Raw genomic sequence first — 6,080 nt, 5'->3', positions numbered from 1 at the left:
TGTGTGTCTTTGCGAGAGCAGTTGTAACCTCCATATTAGCTTTCTGTAATGGTGGTGCAGGAGCTGGACCCAAATGCAGAGTGCAAATAAAACTATTTGAATAAATTGAAAACAAAAAACAGACTTGCAGTCTCAAACGGTACAAAAAACAAGAGCAGTAGAGAGATAAAACAGAACAAACCAGGGAACCAACTTGGCACAGGAGACATCAAGGAACTTCGACAGAACAGACAGGTTGCAGACAGGGCAGGAATCCCAGGTTGGGGTGAAAATCACAGACGAACCGACAAAGACACGGGGAAGCGCAGAGACTAAATAGACACAAGGTGGGCGTGGCTAATTGAACACAGGTGAGACACATTAGGAACAGGTGCAGACAATCACAGGGGCGGGCGACACAGGCAAAGAAAAGTGAACAGACAAAAGACGGGGAAACAGGAAGTGTGGAAAATCACAAGGAACATTATTTTAAAATAAAACAGTAACCAACAACAAGGGATCAAGAAACTAATATGACAGATACACAAGGTAAATTACAACAAGGCAATAATAAAATAAATAAACGAGCTAAAGCATAAGATCCTTGTGGATCATGACACTTGCTGAAGCTTTCTTATATTTTTCATATACAAAATGCAAATTTTCATCACAATTATTCGTTGAGATGTAATCTGTTTTTTTGCCCAATCATTTACTCTGGGGCGATCATGATGATTGTTTTGTGGGGGAAATATTTCATCAACCTTTGGTTGACTTGATATTAATTTTCACAGTGACAATTCGTGGCACTTTGGCGAAAGGAATGACGTCGACACTAGTCTCAGCTGTACTTTGTGTTCAGTGCTAATTAGCAAATATAACATGCTAACATGATAAACTAAGACAGGGGACATGGTAAATAATACAAATATTAGTACCTGCTACACATTAACATGCTAGCTTCATCATTACTAGTGTGTTAGCACCGTCACATTTAGTAGCACCGCTGCTACTTGTTTAACTGTTTCGATAACTTTTAACTTACTAAAATAGATTTGGATGTAGCATGATTTATTTACTTTCCAGCTTTTATGTAAAACTTTTATATCAGAGCTAGAGCTTTTTCAAACCCCTCCTAAGCGATATGTTTTTTTGAATATTTCTTTTTATATTTCAGCTTTACAGGTATATATAAAACTCTGACCTGTGTCTTCATATGTCCACGTAACAAAACACTGGTGCACATAATAAACATTAAGGCCCCATGTCCTTTTAGGACTAAAAGGACTGTAGGTGAGAATGTGCTCAGGGTAAGTGCAGACCCCTTGCACCCAGCAAGACCCCAGCTCCGCTGCTTCCCTCCCCTTTAGCTGGCCCCTTCACTCTCCGCAGGCAACCGAACAAAGAGAGGACCCAAACAATGGATCACTCTGAGAACTGAATGGCTTTGCGGGTCAAGCACTAACCCCCCCCCCCCCTCTTTGACAGAAACACAACCCACACTTGTTCTCCTGAAGAGAGGCTGACCCTCCCGGCTAAGAAATAATGAATGCTGCCTGGGCATTAAACTGATAAAACTACCGGGACTGGAATCAGTTTGGCAGACAAATCACCTCCTAATGGCGCGAGGCTGGAGCCTGTCTTCTGTCCCGTCTCTCCCCTCTTCAATACAAGTCTACTGTACACTGACCAGGCATCCACACGGCCACGCTGAGGTCCTCAGAAGAGGCCACAGCTCGGGACGTGACATTTAAGAGCAGCTGTCCAGGCAACGCTAATTTTTTCCTCTTTCATTTCAATTTTTGCTTCTCATGCTTTTCATGACATGGTGTTTGAAACACAGTGGCGACCAATGTGCAGTTATTTGTTAGGCAAATCGACTGATCAACTGCCACAGAAGCTTCTGTTTGCAAATAGAACTCCGCCTACACCTCACTGCGTCAGGGTCCAACCACGAGATTTGCATGTTTCATAGTCAAATTGCTTACAAATGTATCTGCAAAGCATCTGCAGCATTTAATTTGTCCTCTTCATTCCTGTACTTTCCCAGCATTCGGAATATCAGGTAATGTAACTCATTAATCACATCATTGAAACGTGAATGTAAACATGATTTTCTTTTTCTTTTTCTTTCCTGTAATTGTCTGAAACTTCGCTCCCACATTTACTTGTTTTATGGCAGAGAACACACACCCAGCCATCTGGCAGTATGAGGTGAAGGAATTATTTTACTGTTATAAATTATGTGAAAATGCAATTAGATCCAGGTCTGTTCATAGTCAGCATAAGGAACGATAAGATAAAACTTAATTATCCCCATGGGGACAGTGGGTAAGATCATCATCATTTACTATTCCCTCCCTCCCTTTGCTTCTTCCTCCACTTTATCGCTGCTGCCACTCAGTCTGCCGTTTAACTGTTGTGCTGTGTATCAGGTGCATTTGAGTTCCTGTCAGCTTTGTATATGGCTGCGGTGACACGTCTATGTGACTCAAGCGGTGGTTTTTACGGCTGGCCGTCTGCATGGGCAGCTGAGGTCTGGAGGCATGCAAGCTGTTGGGTCTTTCACCTTCGCAGGCAGCCCCTCCCCCCAGGTCAGCGGCCATACATTAGATCAAGCTAGGCCTCACAGGGTCGAGGACCGGTGCCAATCACACCACAATGCAGCGTAAAGCAGGGGAGGGCGAAAACGATAAGCCCCGCTGAAGCAGGACCACGTGTATTTTTCATCCGAGTATTCCAGTTCCATGTTTGTTTCTTGGGACTGGCTCTTAATCATTATGTAATTATTGTAATCATTACTTCATATCGTTTTCGGTGTAATTTGTCTAAACTGTGGTCTTAATTAACTGTCTGATGTCAACAGGCGGGAGCATAGGAAAAATTGTATAGGCTGTCGTCATGAGTCCTTTCATCGATTAGTTGATTGTTAGAAAATTGTGTGGCAACACATTTATTGAGTAAAAATGTAATGTATGTTTGCTGGCTTTTTAGTCATCTATAATAGTCATCTATAATAGTGGAAAGAACATCTACTTTGGTAATATACATAAGTACTAGTTTTCCATTTTAAAGTATATTACTTATTTCAGAGATTCTTTGCAAATTCACATTTTACATTCGTAAAACACTCTGCTTTTTCTACCTTACAATTCTTACAGTAAAATATTGTTCATATACTAATACATCAATTATAATAGACCATTCTACTTGTTGTGGAATATATGTATATGATGGTTTTACCAGATATAGTGCTTGAGTAAACGCTCTAAATACTTCCACCCCTGTTGGAAATATTTTGGGCAAAACAAGATATTCAAATAAGTGAAACTGGGCTCTGGAAATTTGCAATAAGCTTTTATTTCACTGTTTTCTGCAGTTGCAGGATCAAGCAAAATAATCCCCAAATGAATCTTCAGGTTAATTATGATAATTATTTTTAGTTAGAGCCTTAACATAATCCATAACCCTTTTACTGGCAACAGGCATTGACAGTATAAAGAATAGTAAGAGTGTGCAGCTTCTGGATGACCTGTGTCCTGTGCTACCTGCAGCAGCAGCCATACACTGTGAAGAGACTCTATGGCTCATTTGCTCGTGCTCCTGAGAACTGACTGCGTAAAAGAATCATCCTCAGCTTGAATCTGCTACCGCCTGATCCGGCACCGCTTCAAGTCTGCCAGTTCCGCAGACTTAAACGCCTCACGTTTAACCCCTTCCCTGTCTCTCTGCTGGATGGCGAGAGTAAATGTTTTCCCTCGTCCTCTCAAATGAGTAATTCTTGGTGTCCAACTTGTCTCTAACCTTTTCCTACTCCCTTTTGTTTGGCTTTTGTTTGGCAACAGCTGTTATCATGGATTTCTTTCTTTCTTTTTTTTCTTTCTTTTTCGGTCAGCTGTGATTGCTCCGGGCAAAACAGGAGCAGATGGTGTTTTGCTATGCATGAATGGAGCGTTAGAGGAGTTGGAGTGAATAGGCCAAGTTTTGAATGGTGTCTACACAGCACCTGCCTCTTGTAGCAGCAGGGACATCCTAGTGGCATGAGCTGTCTTGGCTTCGCTGGCATCGTAAGGGATGAAAGAAAGAAACAGAGGGGGAACCTTGTTGGGTACCGTCCATATTTATTGATTTTCCTGCGAGTCGTGGCATAATGTGGTGTACAGTCAGTTTGAGTTAATTGGATGTGACACAGCGTGCACGTGTAATCTATCACTCCGGTCTCCTGGTACACTTTATCAGTTTTGTTGCCATAGAAACATGTTGGCTCTGTAATAGCCTATATTAACAGGCTAAGTAAGTTGCAATAAAAGGCAATTTCAGAGTTGGGACCCTCTGCTGAACACAAAGCCTATAAAATACTGATGAAATAAATCGGAAAGTGGCAAGCGGGGGGAGGGCGGGCTGCATTTTGCATTCTAAAACCAAACACAGTCCAAATAAAAAAGAAACTGCTATCATTTCCACGCAATGCAGCGACATCTGTCAACCTCTGGGGCATGATGATCCATCACAATAAAGAAAGCTTTCTCACATCACTGACAGCTTGCTATGCATTCTTTTCCCCTCAGATCGACTGTGTAAATCAACAGAGAATAAACGCTCCACATGCAATTGGTCTGCTTCAATACTGACAAAGCACAATAACACACTGAGCTAACCATAATAATCTGAAACAAACCAGCTCCTCACATGCACCCTGGTGTTATTGTTATGGTGACAACCACTTCCAATAAACAGTTGTTCTTTGGGCTTTACATGTTTACGCCGCGACCTTCATGACGTCGACGGCAGGATTATAGTGGTTTGCCCTCGGTTCGGCCTTTGCCCTACTTCCCGTTACACACTCAAATATACATAGAAGAATCAGTGGTATTAGCATGAATCTAATGATCCATGAGGCACTTTTAAAATAATTACAATGCCGGTACCTCAAATATATTACTATCATCAACTGCAGCAGCTTCTCCTGAATGTGTTGCCAGAGTGGATCTTTACCGTTAACAGCAGACCTTTGCCCATTTCAGTGATCGACTGATCATGACCACATATTGCTAGAAGACAGAGGATTATTCATTGCCATTAACAGCTGCCTGCAACGCTGCCGCTGGCTTTATCACACACATGAGTCGAGTATCCAATACGCGGTCAAATATATACGAGAAAGGATGCATCAGAATTTAGTGGCGTGGTGCAAAGGCTGACAGAGGTCATAAGACAGAGGCAGAGCAGACTTAACATAACAGCATTCAACAAAAGAGGGGGATAAGCCCGAGGGGCCGAATCAGTGTCACCAAGGCAACAGCGTTGCATGGAAATCCAAGGTTGGACAATGTGTGAGTAAAATGTGCATTTGTGAGTTTGCATTTTGCATGTGCATGCATGTGTGGACCGGCGAGATGGAGGGAACAAGAAAAGTGCATATTACACTTGAGCTTGAGTAGCACATTTATTTTCTACTGCCGACATCATTTTCCTGATAATTCGCAAAAAAATAAGCAGTCTCTTTAATTAAGTGCTAGTTTAACACCCCAATTCAAAGATTTGGAGAAGTTTATCTGAAGGCTTATACATGGGTATACTAATATTTATGCTAGTTCCCCAGAAAGTACTATTCAATTTGCTCAGAGGCATCGTCTGTGGCGCTCCTTCAGTCGGACGGGTCAAAAGTTCTCCAAACAAACGTAACCATTGGTCAGGGATGTCAACAGTTGGGCCAGCCAACAGCAACCCCCCCCCCCCCCCCCCCCCACACACACACACCCCCAAACAAAGTGCACTATTCATCTCAGAGGTCAATAGTTCTCCTCAATGAAGATCATCATCGCAAGGTCAAGAATTCCTTAAACGTAGTCAGCCATTTGACTGGAGGCATACTTCCTCCGTGTAAACAAGGCTCGGCGTTGGACTTGTAGGTTCAGCCGTCTCTGCACTCCTCCAGACCAGGTCTCATCAGCGATGAGGCCGGTTGTCTTTTCTTTTTCTTTTTTTCTTTCCCTTAAGGCAGACAAAGTTTAGTGTCAGAGCAGAGTAGCAGGTCCTGCATCTGTGACCTGCGTCCAGACTGTGCGATTGGCTGCAGCGTGGGTCTGATGGTCAGATGG

The sequence above is a fragment of the Scophthalmus maximus genome, chromosome 4, assembly GCF_022379125.1.
Source record: "Scophthalmus maximus strain ysfricsl-2021 chromosome 4, ASM2237912v1, whole genome shotgun sequence".
Taxonomy (NCBI): Eukaryota; Metazoa; Chordata; class Actinopteri; order Pleuronectiformes; family Scophthalmidae; genus Scophthalmus; species Scophthalmus maximus.
The sequence above is the reverse complement of the archived record's forward strand: the minus strand, read 5'-3'. Positions refer to the sequence as shown.